The sequence below is a fragment of the Lygodium microphyllum genome, chromosome 20 (genome assembly GCF_053477565.2).
Source record: "Lygodium microphyllum isolate KBCC chromosome 20, Lygodium_microphyllum_v1.1.10, whole genome shotgun sequence".
Lineage (NCBI taxonomy): Eukaryota > Viridiplantae > Streptophyta > Polypodiopsida > Schizaeales > Lygodiaceae > Lygodium > Lygodium microphyllum.
The window spans coordinates 40,445,607-40,470,929 of NC_141154.1; positions in this window are offsets into that span (position 1 = coordinate 40,445,607).

Here is a 25,323-nt window from a genome sequence, read left to right on the forward strand (position 1 = left end):
AGAGAAAGAGAAAGAGAGGGAGAGTGCATTGTCTCTCTCCCTCTCCCTTTTGCTTGTTTAATGTTTAAATCACTTTATTTTTTGCTTGTTTAGGAAATGAGAGAGAAAGAGAGATAGAGAGGGAGAGAAAGAGAGGGAGAGGGAGAGGGAGGGGAAGGAAATGAGAGAGGGAGAGAAAGAGAAAGAGAGGGAGAGGGTGAGGGAGAGGGAGAGGGAGAGGGAGGGAGAGTGCATTCTCTCTCTCACTCTCCCTCTTGCTTGTTTAATGTTTGAATCACTTTCTTTTTTGCTTGTTTAGGAGAGGAAATGAGAGAGAAAGAGAGAAAGAGAGGGAGAGGGAGAGAAAGAGAGGAAGAGGGAGGGGAAGGAAATTTAAGATAATAGACTTATCGATAATGGTATGCAATGTGCTTTGCCATGGGCCACGTACATTGGTGACTCTTTAAGATGGCTTAAAATTGGTCATGTCCTTCATAATGTCCAAGTAAGGGATCTAATTGTGATATGCATAATTCATTGTTTTTGTATTAACTTTATAGGCATAACAAATTAGAAATCATGCCAACTAGTCAACGGAAGGACTAAAAGAAAATGATACCCTAGCTAATGGTCATTATACTTCATTAAAATGAACTCAAAAGTATTGTTATAGAAGAAGAATCCCTTAAATTGAGTATAGGATATTTTCTCTCAGGTCTTATGACTATGAGTAGAATTGATTGAAATAAATTTTATTACTATAGTTGATAAATTTCATAGATGGCATTAATTTTAATACGCAATCCTAGGACAAAAAAACCACATTTCTAAGATGCTTTTTGTTGAGACTGATTTATTATTAGACTAAGAGCCTCAATGATGCTCAAAATGGATTACTTATACTCAAAGCCCTCTAGTGCAGTTTTTTACAATAATGAATAATTATCTACCGGGACAAACAAATCCTTGAGCATGATACAAGGCTGAGATATAACATAGGAAAATCTCTCAACTACTATGTACAATGCAAGATTTATGGTCAACTTGCAACTTGACGTACATCTCCATAAAGCTATCCATTTAAGCCTCGTTTGCTGTAATGTAGATAAGATGGAAAACGAAGAAGGTCTTATTGTTCAAGACCGCGAGACGTATCTTAATCAGCGTGTCCCATGTCCTTGCTCTCAATGTAAGTTGGCAATTAGACGAAAACACCGATTGTTTATAGAACACGTACGACAATTTGGCAAGTTTCAATCTGAGATCATTAATCAGGCGATTGCGGATTTTTAGCAAACGGTAATTTGAAGTTAATATTAATCATGCATTGTACTTGCAAGCTAATTGAAAACCATACACAATAAGATTGGGTCTTGTTGGCAAATTTTCTATCCATGGGGGGTGATGTCTCGACCCAAGGGGGAGTGCACCCTTTGCGGCCAATTAGAAGAGTTTGTGGACGTGCGATGGATGGATTGCAGGAGCCAATCCACCACTCACAAGGCCCATCTATACCGTCAATGCTAGAGGAGACAGACAACCTTCCCGACCTACCTACAATCTTGGAGCCTGAGATGGAGGCAATGATCGATGCATTGATTCCCATGGATGTTGAGACATCTGACCTGCTTAGAGAGGAAGCATCCATACCATTATATGATGGGTGCCGAGTATCTCGGTTGAAGACATTGCTTGCACTCTTAAGTGTGCAAGCAAAATACAGTTGGAGCGATACGAGTGTGACTGAGTTATTCAGGTACCTTGCACATAGGCTTCATTGATTTTTTTTTTAAACAGTACTATTGCAAACATTTGTGCTTTTTCAAGGTGTTTTATGATTTTTTTCAGGTTATTGAAATATCATATATTACCACTTGCAAATGCCATGCCTGAGTCTCGTGATGATGCATGACATGTTTTACGAAAGCTTGGCATGGACTACAATAACATCCATGCATGTATCAACGATTGCATACTGTTTTGAGATGAATACGAGACTATGGAGACATGTCCAAAGTGTGGTGCTCACAGGTATCGACAGGACTTGCAAGGGCAAACCATCCCTCAAAAAGTTCTCAGACACTTTCCGCTCATCCCCCGTATAAACCACATGTTTCGCATGTCTGGCATGGCAAGCTTGACAACGTGGTATGTGCAGAATAGGTCCACGGATGGAGTTCAACGAATATCAGCGGATTCGCGCGCATGGAGCCACATTGACTCTACCTTCCTAGGCTTTGCGCGAGAGCCAAGGAATCTTCGGCTTGGTCTCGCCATGGATGGTGTGAACCCATTCGGTCTGCGCTCGACTTCTTACAGTGTGTGGCCTATAGTGCTTGTCAACTACAACATCCCTCCATGGCTTTCTACGAAGAAAGAACATCTCATCCTTAGCTTGCTCGTCCCGGGCCGCTACACAGTAAAAAATATGGACATGTATCTTCGTCCATTAGTCGATGAGCTTAAGATTTTGTGGAAGGAGGGGGTCACTGTGCAAGATATGAGCAGGCGCGATGGTCGGCGGTCAGCCAACATTCGAGCCATTCTCATGTGGACGATGCATGACTTTCCAGGATTGGGAGAGTGCTCAGGTGAGCAAACCTCCGTTCTCGCTGGTAATATCTATATTTTTTTCATTCAATCAAGTATTCACTAGGTCGTGGCTCGCCTTACAGGTCTGGTTACCTCAGGTTATCATGCATGTCCATTGTGTGGGCCACAGTTAGACTCCCAAAGGTCACGAACCATGAAGAATATGGTATATCAAGGACACGCCGCTTTCTTGCCGAAGGATCATGAACTCAGGGAAGGTTTTCTTGGATGACCTCCAGCACGTATGAACGCTGCAAGCTGGTATGAGCTGAAAATGGTAAACCCGGAATCACATCCAAATGGAATGCGACGGTTCTCAGTTTTCTATGAGTTTCCATATTGGACCCACTTACAGGTCAACCACTTGTTGGATCCCATGCATATATTCAAGAATGTGGGCAGCTTGCTATGGGACCACATCACAGGAAAGAGAGACACTATAGGGTCACGAATGGATTTGAAGGAGGTAGGTAAGATGGAGGCGCTATGGCCGTAGTCGAGTGCTGAAGGGGGAGTGCAGCTTCCTCACGCTCCTTGGGTTTTTTCTACCAAAGAAGAGTGCATTGTGAAGCAAGTAATCAAGTCTATCCGCACTCTGACGGGTATGATGCATTCTCTCAGGTTCCCATTTTCTAAAGATGACCAATTGTCGGGGCTAAAATCCCATGATTGGCATAAGATATGTCAGGTTTGTGAATAGAATGGATTGTAATTAGCATTGGCATTTTGCAATTTGAAAAGTGGCCATTATTCATAATGCTTTCTCATTTGTGGCAGTTTGTCCTACCGATCGCGATTGCAGGATGCCTTACTCCAGAAATTCGCAGAGCCATTTACAAGTTGTCGACTTTGGTGCAATGGATCTCATAGAAAGAGATTAAGACGTCCTCTATTGAATCCGCAAGGCGGGGAGCAGTGGAGACGGTCTGTCTCTTTGAGAAATACCTGCCTACTAGCATGCTCACGATACAAGTTCACCTTCTTGTGCATCTTGTGGACGAAGTGGAGATTGCTGGACCTGTCCATATGCGATGGATGTTCTTCCTGGAGCGCTTCATGAAAACCCTGAAAGGCTTTGTGCGACAACGAGCTCATCCAGAAGGTAGTATGATGGAAGGTTGGTTGGTGTCAGAGGCGTTAGTGCATATCTCACAATGGCTACCAACGGTGGAACCAAGCAATGAAATGCTATGGACGCTGAAGGACGATGATAGACTGACTGGAGATGTGGTGGTTGGAAATGGGGTAGAAAAAAGAATGGATGCCTCAATGGAAGAGAAGGTGAATTGCTTTTGTATGTTGCACCATGCCTCCATGGAGACGTGGCTCGCCAAGTAACAAATTGCAAGGCAAGATCGAGAGGAAGCGTGAGCTGAATTCCGACGCAGTATGCGTCACCGACCGATTCGATATCCCGAAGGCATGGAGGAGATGCCGCGGTTTATGTCAACACGATGGTTGCATGGAGCCTTGACCGCAACATCCAGCGAAGGGACAGAGGTCTCAATGGAGGAGTGGGAGTTCTCGAGGGGATGTAGTCCAAAGGTGATGAGGGGTTTAGAATGTGTCATATCTAAATTTGCTTGCTACATCTAATTTGAGTGTTTCAATGTACAGTACAAAATATATAGTGTAGCGTGGTTGCGCGGATGGCATTTTCGCGTGGAGCGTATTGACAAAATGCGCTCCACAATGGACTGTGGTGTCATGGCAAGGTTTGAGCAATAGAGCCGGCGACGAGCAACAGATCCGAACATGGTTGTGGATGAGATGGAGTATTTTGGAAACTTGCAAAGTATTATTATGGTAGATTACCGTAGCTTCTCCATGATACTATTCGATGTGCAGTGGTTCAAAGTGGTACTTGGAGGAGCTAGAGCAACAGTTCGATGAGGTCCATCTGGATTTCTCGAAATAGATTCCGAAAAAAAATGGACGGATTTGCGCGACACCTTTGTGTTGCCGGCCCATTGTGAACAGGTGCAAAGAGTCATTTGCTTGCTAATTGTAATACGACTTGGTTTATGTCACAATGGTTTGAAATCGCTTTGTACGTGTTTGTGAACAGGTAATCTTCTATCCAAACCCCTGACAACCTCGATGGTGGTATGTTATACCTTCAACTCCTCGAAGTGCGAGAGTATATGGTCAAAGCGATGTTCCAGGCATAGATGAAGAAAATATGCAAATAGAGGGGTCGATATTACAAGGGGTGGAGGCCACCGCAAGTTTGGAGCCCGCATCAGCTAACAATGATGGAAATACAGAAGTCCAAGAATTTTTTGAGAACGAGGCAGACTCGTTCTTTTGTTGTGACATGTCTATCGACCTTCTAGTGTATGCAAAGTTGTGTCAGGAGATTAACATGGGACCATAGAATACTTCATTCTTGGAGAATTGTATTACTCAATTCGTTGTTTAGATCTTCCATAAAGGTACATAAGATATGCATTTTAAGATGGATTTTTCAAAAATGATTTATATTACTATGCTTTGTATAGTTTAAATTGATTATTCTAACACCATTTTTTATCTGTGCAGGTGACATTTTCAGGATGAGTCGAGGGATGAGCGATGAGGAGTTTCAGGACATGATGGCAGGCATGTCTCCAGATCAGCTCGCGAGATTCAGAGAGATAGCAGACCAGGAGCTATCTCGTTCTTCGTCAGGGCACTCTGCTAGATCTGCTTCAGCGCGATCAGATGCTTCAGCTTCGAGCAGACGATCTCGACGCTCACGACTTGGGCCAGAGGGAGGGACTGCATCGGGATCAGGGGGTGCTGCTGTGGAGACACGGACGTGGTGTCTCCGTCTCGTCGTTCAGCTGGAGCTGCGTCACCTCCAGGATTTGTCACACTTGTGGGGACGTCTACTCCAGTTACTCCGGCTTTTGCGCAGCCGTCAGCAGGTGGCACCCCTTTTGGTGGCACTCCTTTTGGTGGCACCCCCTTTGGTGGCACCTCTTTGAGTGGCACTCCGAGAGAGGTTACCCCCGTCGGTATACCGGATGTACAGGGGTCTCCTGGATATGCCCAGGAGCGTGGACGGAGATGGGAGAGGACCCATCTTAGGCAGACTCCTAGGGGTTATGGATACCTAGTTAATAGTAGGTCAGGAGCCATCATCATGAATGATGAGGGGAGGAGGGTGATGGCTCGCATGAGGAAGTTGTGCCAACAAGTTTTTCGGCTCAACATCCTGGATCATTGGAAGAACATACCGGAGGGGAGCAAGGACTACATAGTAACATCCTTGCACGAGGAGTTTCCGGTGCCAGCCGCGGTAGATAGATTCTCTACGGGCTGGATGATGGATTGCATGCGTGCATACATGTCACACAGACGATCCGACGCACGCAAGGCAATCAAGAGTGGGGCTGCAAAGCCCGAGTGGTTAGATGCAGACGACTGGCGCCAACTGAGGGAGGAGGCTACAAATTCGTGTTGAGGCCGGAGTGGTGCATCATCTTGGGAGTAGCGGCCACAGGACATATTTGGAGGACTTTGTAAGTTTCTCTTTTGTTTTGCTTATTTGTTTTTTAAAAATATTCTTTGTACTGACAATCATGTTTCTAACAGTTAGCATTTTGTTTTCTTTGCAGCACTCCATTACAAATCGCGATCTGCAAGGCCTTGAGACTCAATATGCAGAGAGGCACGGTCTCAATGCATTGATCGACTGATTGTATAGACGCGACGGCCCTGTAAGTCACTCATCTTTCTTGTCCGTAGTTACCATGAGATATTTGAATGCATTATTGTATGGTGGATTGATATGGTGTTTCTTTTTCTGCAGAATCCGTTCGATGCTCCTTTGCAGCGGGACGATGTCGTAAAGTTCATGCAAGGGCTGCAGAACACGGGGTTCAAGACATAGCAAGAAATGAGGCTATCAAGAAGATCTCAATAACTCAATATTTGATGCCAAAGATCACTATATTGCTTATCAAGTAAAGTACTTGAGGTCCATGTTTTGAAAAATCTGTAGTATGTCATAACCAGCTTTGCATTTAGGTTTTCAAGAACAGTTTTAGCATTGGCACATAGGCTTGATGAGTTCAGCTGGGCAGCAATCCCTGTGATCAATTCTTAGAAATCCATACAGTGCCAATACATTGAAGTTCTGTGAGCAACTAGTATAACATACAAAAACTGCATTCCCTGTAAAACTGTGGTATCAAAGTACAACTAGTACAACTGAGCCTTCAGCCATACTTCAATTTGGTCATTAATTGCTTCAATAGATCAGAACATAAGAAGCTTATTTCACCTCAGGCCGTGATATCTTCTGCTGCATTGCCTTAAGCTCTTCCTCCAAGTCTACTTTCTTATTCTTCTGAAGCATTCTACCTCCCACAGGACCTTCACGAGTGAACCCCTCTCTATCTTTTATATTCTCCCACTCTTGTTCATCACGAGCAGCTACCATATCTCGTCTTCCTTGCTGTAAATGTGCAAGACCATAACAGCCTACAATGGTCAAAGAGATGGCAGTCCTACATAAAAGAAAGGGCTTCTTCTGCCCAGCCTTTTAAACCGCAAGCTAATGATGCTTGGCTGAACCATCTAATGGGCATTCACTTATATATGCTTCGTTCTTTGGTTTGCCATCCAGGGTCCAAGGTCTCGCCACCGTAGGATTTGTAGCCTCAATTCTTCTTGTTGCGGAAGACCTTCATCTTCTTCTCTCAGCTGAGAGTGAAAAACCTCCTCCTCTGCCTGAAAGCTTCATTCCACTCATCGACGCCATGGCTGATGACGTAGAAGAAGCTGGAGTCAAAGGTACACCTTGTGCAAGATTGATGCAGACGTGGCTGAGCCAGCCCAGGGACTCAAAAATTTCCCAATTCGATGCATATCCAGCTGAAGGTTTAATACCTTTCCTTCATACGAAACATGTTAAAATCCAGAGCTTAAATCGGGTCTTCGTACAAAACGAAGCAGCAAGTCTTGATTTCGTCTGCATTAGTCGAGAGCTCTTATCAGCATGTCTTGATCTCGTTTGCATCAGTCGAGAGCTCTTATCATACTCAATGATTGCAAGAGCTTGACGAATTGGATTGTCCCCAAACTCTAAGTTCAGCACACCTCGTGATGACAGAAGTCATGAGAAGAAGGCGAGTATCGTTCTGGAACATGACTGATGCATTCATTCTTCCTGAATTTGATAGATAGGAAATCAAGTTCGTGTTTTAGGCCGTCAAGAGTACAGTCTGGTTATGGTTCGTTTACATCAGACTGAGACTGCTCTGGGACATTGCGAAAAACCTCTCCTCTACCTTCAACCTGCGTATTCCCTTCCGTAATGCAAATACCATGAGAAAGGTAAAAAATGCAAACACGAATATTGTTTTGACATATCCATCGTCCATCATTGTCGCAAGAGTTCTCCCTGAGTTGCTTTTTCAATGCTCCTGCAGATTTTTCCCCCCCTTCCGATTCACAGACGGCCCTCTGTTTTTAGTTTTTCCTTTTTTGTTCACTGCGTGTCACAGTGCCAAAAATATCCAAAAGAGAAAATAGAGCCTCCCAGCATCATTTTTAGCCATCGAAATCAAAAACCATTTTTAGTATTGTATTTTATTCCAAAGTCCTCATGAGGACCACCTGGATTGTGACTTGCAGTCAAAATGAAAGCACCATAAGCTTTTTCACCATTAAAATCAGCTCTGTTCCTGATGACAGCTGAAACATCTGGTGTTAACAGCAGCCCATTTTGCCCAACCTACACTTGGCTCACACAATTTGCTGCAGCAATCTTTATTATGATCTGAATCACTTCTTTCGAAAAGTATCGGCCGTCACCAGAGACAACAATTGTCGACCCTTTTACTTTTTCAGTAGGTAGAGCATTGATTATTGCTTGCACAAAGTTGTGTAGATAATTTAGTTGCTTGAAAACAGTAACCTTTTTCCTCAACCCTGAAGTTCCTGGTTTTTGACCTTCATACCAAGATGTGTGGCATGTGGTGACCTTAAAGACTGTCATTGCACACGAAACTAGAACAAATAGCAACAGGACAAAGATCCTTTGGCATCAGTTTTTCATATTTCTCTAATACACACACATCATGCATCCAAACAAAATCATACACATGCACTAAGGGAATATGTACACTGGATGCAGATTATCGAAATGCTTCACACAAACAATGAATCACACGTAGAAAATAACACAAATGCACAACAAAAGAAATGGAGGTGTATACGACTCGGATGCGCAGCAGCACGACATCCACCCCCTCTGAACCTGCGCATCCTCCGGATATGCCAACTATCCAGGATCATTCAAATCCACAAACAGGTCAAGTCCATCATCTATTTCTAGTAGACCTGTTTCTCCATCAGCTTCATCATCTATGTTCTCTGTTTCTTTTGCTTGTCTTTCTTCTACCTGCTCTTCTTCTGTCAATGCTTCAAGTGCATATTCTTCATCTTCTCTTCTCTTGAAAATCTTGACTCGTTTTCCAGCAATAGGCACCCTCAATACTGTTCCATCTAATTCAGCCAGCTCATAGGTACCATTGTCAAAAACCTGCTTCACTTCATACGGTCCAAACGATCTTTGACCCATTTTTCTCATGCTACTATGCTGATTTTCTAGACTACTATCGTAGACTAGAACCCAATTTCCTTCTTTTATGGCTCTAGGCCTCAAGCGATGCCTTAAATCAAACCTGTCCTTATTTCTGAGACGGGCTGCCTTCAAACGATCAACTGCTAGCTGCACATCTTCTGTCCTTCTCTCTAGTTGACGAATCCGAAGGGCTAACAGCTCTTCCCTTGATAAATTCTCATGGCACAGAAGAACACTCCAAGTGAGAGCACAAATTTCAGTAGGCATGACAGGTTTTTGCCCATACATCAACTCCGCAGGCATGTATCCAGTAGTCACACTATGTGTAGAGCGATCAGCCCACAATGCAAAAGGTAGTAATCTCGGCCAATCTCCAATTCGACCTCTACAAGCTTTTGCTAATGCTTTAACTATTGGTGGATGTCCTCTTTCACTTTTGCCATTTCCCTCTAGATTATAGGCAGTAGTAAGAGCCAATTTAATCCCAAGCCGTGAGAAGAATTCTCTAGCTTCATCTACATCTAGCTCTCCACGATCAGCTGTAATCTTACCTATACATCCATACTTGCAAAATACTTCTTCCAATAAGAATTTACATACTGTAGTGGTGGTCTTCGTCCGCAAAGATCTGCCTTCAACATAGTTTGTAAGATCCTCCCTAGCCAAGACAAGATATCTCATCTACCAAAGTCCCACTGGCAAAGTAACCAAGTCTACCACCCACTTATAATGCATACATAGTGGATAAGTCGGATGCAACTCATCACGATGTCGCACTAAAGAGTAAAGCTGGCAGTCCCTGCAAGTCTCCACAAAGTGAGAAACATCTTTATACATCCCTTTCCACCAGTATCTTTCTTTGATTTTCTCATAGGTAGCCCACACACCTCTATGTCCAGCCCATGAGCTCTCATGAAACTCTCGCATAATCTGTATTTGCATCGCTACATCACAAACTACTCTCAAGGGCAAGCCTCCTCTCTTCTTTGGATGCTTCCAAAGAAAACCATCTTTCAAGAAATACCCATAAGCCTTCCTTCTGATTTTCTTGAATTCATCATCTGTCCAATCAGCTCTTCGAGTCAATGAACTTAGATACTGTCCAATTTGCAGCCACTCATCAACATAAAGTTCTTCAATAAAGGCTTCAACAGTAGATACATGACAATCATGAACAAGGACAGAAGCAGCAAACTCTGTCTCATCATCTTCTGCAAGCATTGACTCCTCATCCTCATATCTCGCTCTAGATAGCATGTCAGCAACTGGATTATCTTTCCCTGCTATGTGTCGAAATTCTGGATTCAATGATTTGATATAGGCAATCCACCGAAGCATCGCTATATCTGGAGTCGAGCAACTAGTAATCATGCCAAGCAAAGGCAAACAATCTGTTTCCACAACAACTGAAGCTCCAATAAAATACCCTTTGTCACACTTCAGTGCAGTGACTACTCCCCACAACTCTCTTTTGATCTGCGGATATCTCCTTTGTCGCTCATTAAGAACTTTAGCTCCAAAGCGGATTGCATACCTATTTCCATCAACATCATCCTGTCCCACTGCCCAACCTATGCCAATAGGGCTAGTATCAACTGTCAACATGATCGGCCGTCCACACTGATAATCCGCCTTGCGTAGAGTAGGAGCTGATTGCAACAGCTTCTTGAGCTTACGCATGGCTTTTGAATGCTTCTCATTCCAATGAGATTTCTGCCCCTTTCGAAGCAGCTGATAGAGAACATCTGCTATATGAGCAAAATGAGGAATCCAAATCATGTAAAATACACAAGCTCCCACAAATCTCCGCACCTCTGAAGTAGTCGAGCAATACTCTGCAATCCTGTTTATGGCATCCACCTTTGCAGAAGAAGGCTTTCTGCCATAATATCCAACCATATGCCCAACTATGATGACTTCATTAACACCAAAGACAGATTTCAGCCCTGAAAGTGTCAAATTTACCTCCTCTAATCGTGTCAATATTTGCTCACAAGCAATCAAGTGGTCAGCCACAAACTGTCTACATCCACGCAAATCAAGACTTTCATTCTTTTCTTCTTCTGCGCAACCCTTAATAGGCACATCATCTAGAAAAGGCATGGTATACTGCAGAATATAGTCTCGTAGAACTCTATGCATAGCATTCATCATATGAGCAACTGAGTTTGTGGCACCTTGAGGCAAGGTACACATCCTCACAAGACCAATAGGTGTCCGCATAGTAGTAATATCCCTGCTTTCCAAGGCAAGCTGAAACTCATCATAACCTGAATACAAGTCACCTAGAGAATAGATGGCTCGTCCTGCAAAAGCCTCAGCAAATTCATCCACAACTGGACCTATTCCCACATTCCTGATTGTCACTTTGTTCACGGGCTGCATATACTGAATAAATCTCAAAGTACCATTCTTCTTTGGTACAGTAAACCACTTGTTAGAATAGGATGCAGAGGAGGGTTCCAAAATCCCCATTTTAATCTTCTCATTCAGCAACTCTATCAGCTTTGGCAAGTGTGCTTTAGGCACAGGTATAGGACGTATATTCCATGGTACATGAGGAACAGTGAAGATGACCATAGGTGCAACCAATTCGGGACTAATGCAGCCAATTTCATGTGGAAAGAAAGCAAATGCCTTACCATGACGTCCAAGCATCTCTCTAAAACATTCTTTTTCCACTGGAAGCAAAAAATCATCATTTCCAATCTTCAATTCTGCAAGAGTTTCAACAGTAAACTTATGTCCAATATTTGCAGGGTCCCTCAACATAGGCTGCTTCATAGCTTTTTCAATCTGTTCATCACTATCAGAAGGAAGCGGGCTTGCAACCGGCTTAACCTTCTTATCAACTGTTTTATATTTTGTGTCAACCTTGGCATCATTCAAGTACTCTTTTCTTTGCTGCAATTTCTGCAAATTTTCAGCAACTTTCGACTCTGTTGGCTGAAAAATTTCAGCCTTTCACTCTATGGACTGCATGGGTGCAGCTTGAAACTCTGTATGCAGAAATTTTTCTGCATTCAACTCTATTGGCTGAATGGATTCAGCCCTCGGCTCTATGGACTGCATAGATGCATCCTGAAACTCTGTATGCAGAAATTTTTCTGCATTCAACTCTGTTGGATGAATGGATTCAGCCCTCTGCAATTCTGTTAGCTGATCAAGATCAGCCATAAATTCAGTTTGCTGAGTTTTCTCAGCCTCTAACTCTGTTTGCAGCATAAAACCAGAAATTTCCTGAAACATATCCAAGGTTTGCACAGGTATGATCTTTGAACCCTTACATACATCTGTTTTCAGCATTGCTCTCATCTCAAACAAAGTATCTGCATAAGACATTCCTTCATACAATCCATCTACATGCTCTTCTGCTGGCAAAATACCTGCATTCTTCAACTCTTTCTCCTTACGGCCAATGTACTGCCTGGCAGCTCTAGGCAAATCTGAAATTTTCTGATAACTCACTGAACTATCTGAAGAAAAACCAACAAAATTATTGGAGAAAGACTGGCTGCCAGGAGGCGAGATCTCCTCTTTTCTCCGCTCCGTACCACTGGCGTCTCGCAAGACAGCGTTACCTAATGAAAATCCAACTCCTTCGCAGGTAGTGGTGCCTCACGCAAGGAGTCCCTGTTTCTCGGATGATTTACCCCAACAGTCATAAACTGAACAGCTCGCATACCATCTTTACTGCGTATCCGCACATAAGCTGACCCGTCATCCATCACTTTCGTTTCCATTCTTGCTTCTGTAATGAAAGGCTGTCCAAGAATAATCGGATAAGAGCATGAATCCTGAACAAAGCAATGATAATCCTCTTCAACATTACCAATAGAAATTCTGATACTCGGACAAGCAGCATACATATCACCAGAAGTATTATTGGCGGCTCTCATGCGCCAGCCATGCTCTGCATCCATAGGCCACTTGCCACTCTCATAAACACCTCGAGCAATAAGATTAATCTCAGAACCATGATCAACTAAAGCGAACAATGGAATTTGTTTCTCTCCAATCCTTACCACTGTCTCAGTGGTCGCTCTAGCCCAATGACTTCGTGAAAAATGGCTGCGAGGAATGAGAATAGGGGTCTCATCATCTTCGTACTGCATAGGCTGCACTATTTTCTCCAATTGCGGATTAACAGAAGCATTCTCAACCATCACTGCATCATCATGCTCTTCCCCAAGAGCTCCATGCCACAATCCCTATAAAGCAGGTCCTTCCATCGCATGTCGTTTCCTCCGCAAAAGATCCTGCATCTAATCCTGTATTTCTCTTCTAGCAATCCCAAGAGCCTCTCCAACAGTAAAAGTGACTTCACTATTCAAAATTCTTTCATGAAAAATCTTACTCATATCCGTTTGCATATCAAGGTCTGACAAAAGCTTGAATCCTGGCTCTTTTCTTAGTTGCCTCTTTTCTTTCAACTTGTCTCCCATTGGTTGATCAGAACCTATTTGAGCTGGAGAATTTGACATAGGAGGAGCTGTAACAGGTGGTGAAACAAAGTCACCCCCTCTAGTCTTTTTGGAGGAGCTAGGACCTTCCTCATCTCTTCTTCTCTTTTCCTCAACCATGGCATCTAAACCCTGTGTTTTAGCCATATAAGCAAAAATAGAATACCTGTCAACAGGAGAATCCCATCCTGTTTCTCCTCGGATGCTGGAGCCCACACAAGTCATAGTAGATGCCTAAACTTTCCCTCTTCTTGCTATCTCCAAGGCAGAAGACCATAAAGCAGAGTCTCCATCAGATTTCTGCTCAAGCTGGACTCCAAAAGCTGAAGCATCTCCTCTAACACTCACATAAGCTGATCGCGCAGCCATATCATCAACAAGCTTCTTCATACCTCCCTTATCGAAGTTCGTGTCAAGAGGAGCGCCAGTCTCTGTCAGCCATATCTTCCCATCTTGTCCCCAGAACACTACATTCTTCTTACGTGCTTCCTGAAAAGTATCACAATTTCTGCAGTGTTGGTGCTCTGTACTATCACACCAAATACATCGTCGCCCTTTTCTTTGACCAGCTGGAAAAGCAGTCGCTGGAGCAGGTGCTACAGCAGGTACTGACATAAGTTGCTCCTTTAACTTACCAACTTCAGCTTTGACTGCTTCAATTGTCAAATCCGCCAAGCCTTTAATAACATCATCTACAGATAAGGGCACTGGAGCAGCAGGAACTGGTGGATTCACAACAGGAGGAGTAGGCTTAGGCAAAGAAGTTGCAGCAGGGGTAGAAGAAGAAGTCTCCAAGGATTTTTCAGGAACTGATCCTGTATTTCGATGCAATCTTACTCTCCTGTGCTGCTTCTTAACAAGAGCATTCACAGCATCAATGACATGTCTCCACTCAGTCTTTAAACCTGAATCAGTAGCTCGATCTTCCAAAAGATCATCCAACTTTTCCTGTAAATCAGCATCTGCAGCTTGTAAAAATAACTCCACTTTCTGCATCTCCAAAGCTTGCTGTTCAGTCCCATCCAACTGATCATAACGACTTTCAAACTCTCGCAGAAGAGCGGTAACAGAAAGTCCCTTGTTAGGCATAGAAACCCATGCTAAAAAATTCATGCGATTCATAAGACCTGTATCGTCCAGGAAATATTCATCTTTTAATGCCTTTTTAAATTCAGCCCAACCTGCATGTGCCTCTTGAATTTCTGCAATTCGACCTTCAAGAGCGCGCACCACGATCCGCAAGAAGTAGCGGCTCCAAACATCTTGAGAAACCCCAAAAAACTTCATCTTTTCTTCATACAAATGCAGGTAAGTTGACACTTGCTGGCCATTAAACTGCTTCATCTCCTGTTGGACAGCTTTCAAGGCATCCATAGCATCACTATCTCGTTTTCATGAGCTTGCTGCTGCATATACATGGTAAATGATTGAAACAGGTTCTTCATGACATTATCATCTGTCATCTCTTCTTGCGAGTCTCCCATCTTGCTGATGACGCAGCACTTTCACGTCGGGTTCACCAGAAATGTCGTAAAGTTCATGCAAGGGCTGCAGAACACGGGGTTCAAGACACAGCAAGAAATGAGGCTATCAAGAAGATCTCAATAACTCAATATTTGATGCCAAAGATCACTATATTGCTTATCAAGTAAAGTACTTGAGGTCCATGTTTTGAAAAATCTGTAGTATGTCATAACCAGCTTTGCATTTAGGCTTTCAAGAACAGTTTTAGCATTGGCACATAGGCTTGATGAGTTCACTGGGCAGCAATCCCTGTGATCAATTCTTAGAAATCCATACAGTGCCAATACATTGAAGTTCTGTGAGCAACTAGTATAACATACAAAAACTGCATTCCCTGTAAAATTGTGGTATCAAAGTACAACTAGTACAACTGAGCCTTCAGCCATACTTCAATTTGGTCATTAATTGCTTCAATAGCTCAGAACATAAGAAGCTTATTTCACCTCAGGCCGTGATATCTTCTGCTGCATTGCCTTAAGCTCTTCCTCCAAGTCTACTTTCTTATTCTTGTGAAGCATTCTACCTCCCACAGGACCTTCACGAGTGAACCCCTCTCTATCTTTTATATTCTCCCACTCTTGTTCATCACGAGCAGCTACCATATCTTGTCTTCCTTGCTGTAAATGTGCAAGACCATAACAACCTACAATGGTCAAAGAGATGGCAGTCCTACGTAAAAGAAAGGGCTTCTTCTGCCCAGCCTTTTAAACCGCAAGCTAATGATGCTTGGCTGAACCATCTGATGGGCATTCACTTATATATGCTTCGTTCTTTGGTTTGCCATCCAGGGTCCAAGGTCTCGCCACCGTAGGAGTTGTAGCCTCAATTCTTCTTGTTGCGGAAGACCTTCATCTTCTTCTCTCGGCTGAGAGTGAAAAACCTCCTCCTCTGCCTGAAAGCTTCATTCCACTCATCGACGCCATGGCTGATGACGTAGAAGAAGCTGGAGTCAAAGGTACGCCTTGTGCAAGATTGATGCAGACGTGGCTGAGCCAGCCCAGGGACTCAAAAATTTCCCAATTCGATGCATATCCAGCTGAAGGTTTAATACCTTTCCTTCATACGAAACATGTTAAAATCCAGAGCTTAAATCGGGTCTCCGTACAAAACGAAGCAGCAAGTCTTGATTTCGTCTGCATTAGTCGAGAGCTCTTATCAGCATGTCTTGATCTCGTTTGCATCAGTCGAGAGCTCTTATCATACTCAATGATTGCAAGAGCTTGACGAATTGGATTGTCCCCAAACTCTAAGTTCAGCACACCTCGTGATGACAGAAGTCATGAGAAGAAGGCGAGTATCGTTCTGGAACATGACTGATGCATTCATTCTTCCTGAATTTGATAGATAGGAAATCAAGTTCGTGTTTTAGGCCGTCAAGAGTACAGTCTGGTTATGGTTCGTTTACATCAGACTGAGACTGCTCTGGGACATTGTGAAAAACCTCTCCTCTACCTTCAACTTGCGTATTCCCTTCCGTAATGCAAATACCATGAGAAAGGTAAAAAATGCAAACACGAATATTGTTTTGACATATCCATCGTCCATCATTGTCGCAAGAGTTCTCCCTGAGTTGCTTTTTCAATGCTCCTGCAGATTTTTCCCCCCCTTCCGATTCACAGACGGCCCTCTGTTTTTAGTTTTTCCTTTTTTGTTCACTGCGTTTCACAGTGCCAAAAATATCCAAAAGAGAAAATAGAGCCTCCCAGCATCATTTTTAGCCATCGAAATCAAAAACCATTTTCAGTATTGTATTTTATTCCAAAGTCCTCATGAGGACCACCTGGATTGTGACTTGCAGTCAAAATGAAAGCACCATAAGCTTTTTCACCATTAAAATAAGCTCTGTTCCTGGTGATAGCTGAAACAGCTGGTGTTGACAGCAGCCCATTTTGCCCAACCTACACTTGGCTCACACCATTTGCTGCAGCAATCTTTATTATGATCTGAATCACTTCTTTCGAAAAGTATCGGCCGTCACCAGAGACAACAATTGTCGACCCTTTTACTTTTTCAGCAGGTAGTGCATTGATTGTTGCTTGCACAAAGTTGTGTAGATAATTTAGTTGCTTGAAAACAGTAACCTTTTTCCTCAACCCTGAAGTTCCTGGTTTTTGACCTTCATACCAAGATGTGTGGCATGTGGTGACCTTAAAGACTGTCATTGCACACGAAACTAGAACAAATAGCAGCAGGACAAAGATCCTTTGGCATCAATTTTTCATATTTCTCTAATACACACACATCATGCATCCAAACAAAATCATACACATGCACTAAGGGAATATGTACACTGGATGCAGATTATCGAAATGCTTCACACAAACAATGAATCACACGCAGAAAATAACACAAATGCACAACAAAAGAAATGGAGGTGTATACGACTCGGATGCGCAGCAGCACGACAACGAGCTTTCGGGGGACGAGGATTTCTAGCTCGCCCTTGGATCCTTGGAGCTCACATACCTTTAGTTTTTAGTCGCCTGATCTATGTAGACATTTTCTATGTATTAGTGATATCCTTTCATGATTGTACCAATCGCATTTTATGTGATCATGTATTTATTTCATGTATGATTTCAGTATACATTCTTTTTGTTTGCAAGCGCTTTGTATGCAGTAGTGCAGAAACTATTTTGTATGGCTCTCATACAGCACACAGTGCTATACTGCCCTGCCACAATTTTTTTTTTTCCCTGTTACCGTCGCTATTTGCGTCGCAAATTTACTGCTCGCGTCACTATTGGCCTCGCTATGAGCGTCGCAAATTTACTGGTTACGTCGCTAGCGACGCATATAGCGACATTTCTATGGTGTCGTCAATAACAACGCTTTTTGCGATGACGGGGGCAAATTTTGTTGTTTGTATTTTCGTCGCTTTAAATGTCGGTATAAGGTCTATATCTTGTAGTGCTAGCATATCCCATTGTGTTTTGAATGATGTGCGTGATATCATTTGCAAGATGGGTGAGCTCGCGAGGTATGTATACATTATACTTATTTTTTAATTTATAAAACTAATCATCATTCTCAATTGCATGTTGGTATATTTGTGAGTTTGAAGGAAAACAATCCAAATATGTTGCAAGAGGCTCGATTATTGTCCATTGAGGTGGTTTGTTTGGTGGAGAAAACTTTTCCTCGCTCCATTTTGACTACTCAAGTACACTTACTCGTATATCTGATTGATGAAATCACAATTTGTGGGGTAGTTCATGCAAGGTGGATGTTTTTTCTAGAGTACTTTATGAAAACCCTAAAAGATTTTTTAAGGCAAAATGCACGGCCCAAGGGAAGCATGGCTCATCCCTTGTATAAATATCTGAATATCTTACTAAAGTGGACCCCTCTTTACCACGACTATGGAAAGATAATGAAGATTTGAGGATGACCTCTATAATACCTCAAGAAAAAGGAATGAGCAAAGTGCTAATGAAAGAGGAACTTCGTAAGTTAAATGTATTTTGTGTGCTTAACAACGAAGTAATGAGAAAATGGGTGACACTATATAAAGAAGCAAGGGCAAGAAGAGTAAGCAAAAAGCAAGCATTTCATGCTAGACATGGATGTAATGTCCCATATCCAGAACATTTAAGTACACTTCCACGTCATACTGATATAGATTGGCTACATGAAGAAATGGAGAAGATGGAAAAAGAGGGGGCAATGGATATATCGCAAGAGGAGTGGGAATACGCACGAGGTTGCTTATCAAAGGTGAGACATACTTATAATTAAATTATCTTTAGTTATATATGATATAATAGTTTCACATGTTTCATCTTTAACTAAATCATGAATATGATCTCAACAATGTACTACTAGTGCACATTGTTCAATGCTATTTGGTGTGAAGGCAAACATTTTCGAACTCAACGTATAGATGATAAGAGAAATACCCAAGATTGTGGTATCCTTGAAAACTTCCAGGATACCAATGGCACCATGGAAGGTTATTGTGGCTTGATCTAAGATATTTTGAAGCTTGACTTTAGGCAATTTTTTATATATGTACTAGATGTGAAGTGGTTTAAAGAAGTAGTAACAACGGGTGAGCATTGCAAAATTAGACGTCATCCAAGTGCTTTTGTAGTGTTTGACTCTACAAAATTTCACCAAGGCAAGAATGACACATTCGTACTACCTCAACAATGCAAGCAGGTATATTAGAATATATTTATTTTCATATATATTACTTCTTAATACATTCTCAAAATACAATAAATATCTAAGTTGCTTACTTTTTGTTTTTTAAATGCAGGTTGTGTATCACCCAATGGTAAACAATAACCGATGGTGGCACATGATCCCAATATCTAATCGTTCAAAACCAATATATGAAAATGCTACCAACATAGAGATAATTGATGACAATCCAACAATCAATGATGATGCACATGATGATGCCATGATTGATGATATACATGATGCAATGCAAGATGATCCCCGCAAGGACGTTCAAGGAAGCGCAGAAGAGGATAACAATATGGTTGCAGATGATGATGAAAAAATTGAGCATAGCAATACATCTGACAGTGGGATAGACTTATTTATTCCATTGCCTATTGGTAACATAGACCTAAAGGTAGATAGTCTAGCAAGGCCGATCTCATTGAAGATGAGATTGATCATTCATTGTAGCATATAATTAGCTTTGAATGATTGGATATATATTTGTAATACTTAGAAAGAAGTAAAGTTGGCAATGTATTCTAAAGAATACTAGCTGTTAAGATGTTTGGTCATATTTAGGGGATTTATGAGAAATGAAAAATATGTGTGTTTATTTTTGCATCTATAAGCGCGTTTAAAAACGCGGGTATATAGACGCGTTTTTCACGTCTATATACTAGCGCCAATAGACGCGCTGATAAACGCGCCTACTATTTCGCGTGTAAAGTGCGCATCTATAGGGCCTTTCTCTTGTAGTGTTTGTGCTACCTCTACTCTCGGATCGAGTGTAATCTCCTCGGGCTCCCTCTTGAAATACTCTAGTTGTGGCCTAGAGGGTGTGTCAATGTCTTCCTCACTGTCCTCTTGCACCTTAATGCACAAAACATATATGGAAAATACTACATCGTGCTCGATGAGATCCATCGTGGCATGGTCCTAGGATGAGGTGGGCACTGCTTTAGCACGAAGACGCTACCAGACATGCACGAGGGCTGTATTTATTACCTTTGCATGGTGTGATCCAACATGTAAACTATATAAGAAATCTATGGGGACCCATCTGAGAGCAGAGTTTGAAATACAACAGGTGAGAGGGTTTGCCACATCACAAAACGATGCCACTATGCTAGAGCTAGGGTCCGTGAGCGGAAAGCGAGCTCTCTAGACTCAAGGTTGCACAAAACTTAGGGTATATCTGATCTCCTATGTGTGTGTAGTGTGTGGAGCTAATCCCTACGACAAAGACAGGACTAGTAGCCATGGCACACAAAGAGAGAAGGAAGGAGAGCACAAGTGTAGGGAAGTAGAGAATGAAAGTCAAAATGAGTTTGGAGTTATGGCTCTTATGTATCTAGGGTTTTAAATAAAGGTTCTTTTTTAACCCTAAATTTTCAAATTAAAACGCTTACATTCGTTTCTTTATTTTAATACTTTAAAGTAACTGTTAAAATTACTCAGATAGGCAAATGCTTCATTCTACATTAGTATATCCTCGAATATACTTGGATTGCTGAGTATATTCAAGTCCAACTACAGAAAATATAGAAAATTTTTAAGAAAAAGAGACCTTTAAAATCCCTTTGATCTAATTTAATATTTAATTTAAAGAAATAAGTAGAAGAGATGAGCTACAATATATCATTATGCAAAGACAATATTACATAGATTATACAACTCCAACCTACAATTTAATTATGATTTTAACCAGCACGATTGACTAATTACAGTATGTATTATCGCAGGCTTGGATCACACTAAACTAAGATTACCTAAATTGAAAGTACTCGAAAGTTTAAAATTTTTTTATATTCTTTCTTTATTTAAAAAAATTACAAGGATTCCACTATCTCAAGGATATGTGGAGAACCAAATTGTTTACATATCATGGATTGCTCACTACGAATTCTAACTTTTCTATTATCTAACTTGAAATAGATGTTGCAAACGGGCTCATTGGACATTAACTGGATTTCTTATCTTAGAAAAGAAATGGTCCAATGGTTGTCTACACTGACCACAAAAGGATTATGACCATTCCACAAGATAACCACATCTATAAGAGCTGTATGTGTCTCATCTCGAGTATCTTGATCCAAGCTTCTCCACTCCCCTTGCAAAAGTTGCCATCTTCTATATCAAAAGCGAATGCATAAAGTTTGTCTAGTAATGAAATACATGTAATAAAAATAAAAATAATTGTAAGTAAATGTGCATAACACAAAAATTCATCTAGGCAAGACCTATATCAATTAAATCAAGGTATTCAAAGTAGTAAAAAAGATTCACCTGAATGTGAGATTAGATTTGTTGACCCTGCATTCAATCTTCTCATCAAAATGTGTTCTTTTGAGTTGCCAAGACTCACCCAATAGCTGACTCATCCATTCCTCGGATGGATACTTGCATTGATAAGCAATCTTTGTTTTCTTGAGAACATCACATGAACCAAACAAATGTGCAAACAATGAGAATGGAATAAACCAACTAAGATGCACATCTTTGGAGATTGTGGTGGGTTTCATAGCACTACTGATGTCAAACTTTATCTTGGACTTACATGCTCTTGACAACTCCAAGCTACCAATCAACCATTCATCACTAGATTGTAGTGGCAATGGGACATGCTTCAGTCTTTGGCCTTCTACTACATACAATGAATTATAAAAAAAGATATTTTGAGTTGCAAGTTGACTTGTAGAGTTATTATCATAGAACAAAGAACTGATGTCTCCATGCCAAACATGTATATTTCCGCTCAAATATTCTAGATTCTGCCATTCATGCAAAGTTGATGGATATAGAGCTGTCTATAAAACAAGATTGAATTAGAACACTGCAAAGATTTTTAAAAACAACTCTGATGCAAAAAAATAAACAATGATAAAAATTAAAAACTTATTGTTTTGTTTATAATTTGCAATGTAGTTCTTGTTGTGTACAAAGATTTGTTTGTGCATATAAACATGTTGGATCAACACTTTTGATACTGCACTTGTTCGATTAAACACTTTTCTCAACTCTATCTACCTTTCCAATGTTTGCAAAGGTTTACAACATCCTTATGATTGACCTTGAAACTCCCTTGAGTACTTGGGTGCATCAAAATACAATCCAACTTATAATACTTATGACAAATCCAATTACCACCACTATATTTCCTATTCAAGACCTCCACTGCAAGTATGTTACTGATGTTTTTCCTCCGTGAAGACATCTATAATAACTAAATAGAAGAGTTACCTATTAGTATGTGTATAATTTGCAAATGTTCTCTCAAAAAGAATTTAAATTTAAATGGAGCATTTAAAAAAAACATTGTACATGTAATTCTTTTCACAAAGAAGCCCAAACATGTTGAACAAGAAGTTGACTTATAACAAGTCCATTGTTTCTTCACTCGTAAATTCCTAGAGTACAAAAAAATATATATATTGAGTAAAAGCATACATATAACTTACATAGGCTTTTTCCAAATGAGTTGAAACTTAACCATGGAGCAATAGAAAAAAGTGGCAATATACATGTGGCTCTCTTCACAAAGAAGCCCAAAGATGATGAAGAAGTTGAGTTTTTAAAAAATCCTTGTTCTCCACCCTTGAAGACTCTTGGAGTTAAAAAAAAACGAAAGCTCAGTATGCATATAGCTTGCATACATTTTGAGCAAACAAGATAAAATTGAATTATGGAGCAGCAAAAAAACAAGACAACATACGTATAACTTTGTTTACAAAGAAACCGTAAGATGTTGAAGAAGAAGTTGAGCATTCAAAAGATCATTGTTCTTCACTATAAGAGACTCCTAGAGTACCAAAACAAAAGAAATTACATGTTAGAGAATGCACATAACTTGCACAAGTTTTTTCTAAACAAGATAAAACTTTACCATAGAACATCCATGGAAGAGAACAATATACTTGTAAAGTTTTGTGAAAAAAATCTTAGGGCTTTGGTAGAGCAAGCTCTGCTCTCATAAAACATGTGAAAATCACTCTGTGTTTGTGTAGAGAAAATGAAATTTCACAGGGTTACAAATAGGGCAAGCAACAATGAGGCTGCAAGATTTCATCATGAAAGAAGAAGCGGGGAAAGAGATATGATAAATTTGAGTTCCGCCTAAGAAAGAGGGAAAATTTGAAATGGGGAGAAAAGAAAAGTCAAACATAAAAATTTAAGAAAAGTAAAATTCAAGTCACAAACTTTCAAGAAGTGTCAACATTGTATTCTCCACATTTTTCCTTATTTTATTGTTGAGGGAAGATTTGGGCCAAGATATGGCCAGAAGATTCATGTTACATGAATCTGGAATCCCAACTCTCTCATTGGTTAGGCCTATATTTGTTTATTCACTCCTTAAGGACTAAAAAAGAGAGTCCATATTTCTCCTAATGCATATATCTATCTGTTTGTAAAAATATAGGATGAGGAATTGTCTCTCCCTTGATCCATATTGCATTGTTCTACTCTTATATGGCATTTGCTCTGCATTCTTCTTGACAAAGTCTCTAAGGATGGCTCTTCCTATCTCTATGTGATCCCAAGCTACTCTTATTACCCCCTTGTTTCTATGCATTTCCCTCTTCATGCCATGCTCAAATTGTATTTTGTACCTGTAAAAAGATGTCTTTGGGATTCCATGAATCTCATACCATGCCTTTCCACATACCACTTGTCCATTGAAGATGAAGTTGTATTTCCTTGTTCCCACGTGATCAATCCTGCATGATGATTCAAACTTGTCATAAACATAGTTTGTGTGGTTTTCAAATTGTGATCCCCAAAAGTATTTACGTAATTGTTGCATTGATTATCTATCAACAAACTAACAACACTTTTCTTGGTAGCAATCCATTGTGGAAAAATGGAGTCCATAGAAGTCCTCGCGTTTGCACCTTTAGCGGTAATAATTTGAGGCTTTCTATTGACCATACAATATGATCTCTTTTGAATAAAAATTGATTTTTTTTGTAGAAACTAAATCTTCATTAGTATCTTCCATGTTTTTGGCACAAGCATTTGTAGAGATAAATTGCATGTATGATTGTTGTTGTAGCAGTAGTGTTTCATCATCAAAGATGACTATTCAATAGGCAATCTTTCCAAAGTGACATAGTGGAGGTTGTCACCTATATATATTCATGTGGTTTGATCAAGGGCTTTATCCACCACCATACCAACATCCTCTTCTCCTAGAAATTCAAATTTTATCACATCATATGGAAAAGTCAATAATATAACCCATGTCCTAGCACACATCGTGTTGCCTTCTATCCATAGCATCACTTTACATTCTCTCGAACTTTCATGAATGCTAAGCACATCAATATCCTTAGAAGGTAGAACATGGTTTGATTCGTAATCATCTCCTTCATCATGAATTACTATTGAGTTTGAAACAACCACTATATCTTTCTTTCCCCATTTTGCAAAACCACATATAGCTTCATGAACCTTCATTGCATTAATTGTTGGGAATGGTAAATATGCTGCTACATCTAGGCATTTATCAATAGCCAGTGAAATATATCCATCTTGAAGTGTTTCTCCATGGCATGTCTCAGTTGGATGCATTGTATGCACTCTCCCAAATACAACAATCTCATGATCAACTAGCAAATTCACAGTTTCTCCTAAATAAGATTCGTTATTCATCATGATACTTGTAGAAGTGAGAAAATGGATATTTTACCATTTGTATCTTGTCACCTCTCAAAAAGAAGAAAATAGTAATGAAATTTCTAAATACAATGAAGTATCAAGTTTCATTGAAAAGAAAAAAACATTGAAACATTAGATAGAATGAGCCTAGCATCCATAATACAAAGCATTAATGAAAACATCTTACAAAAAGGGGATAGATTTGACCATATGGCCAAAAGTAAACTTTCTCATGAACTATGTCCTAAACTAAAGAAGAAAAGATTCTTCTATTATTTTTAGTTTCCCTTGATTTTACTTTATTTCATTAGCTACTCTTTGTGTAAGAAAAAACTTCATTGTGTGTTCTCATTGGAAAAC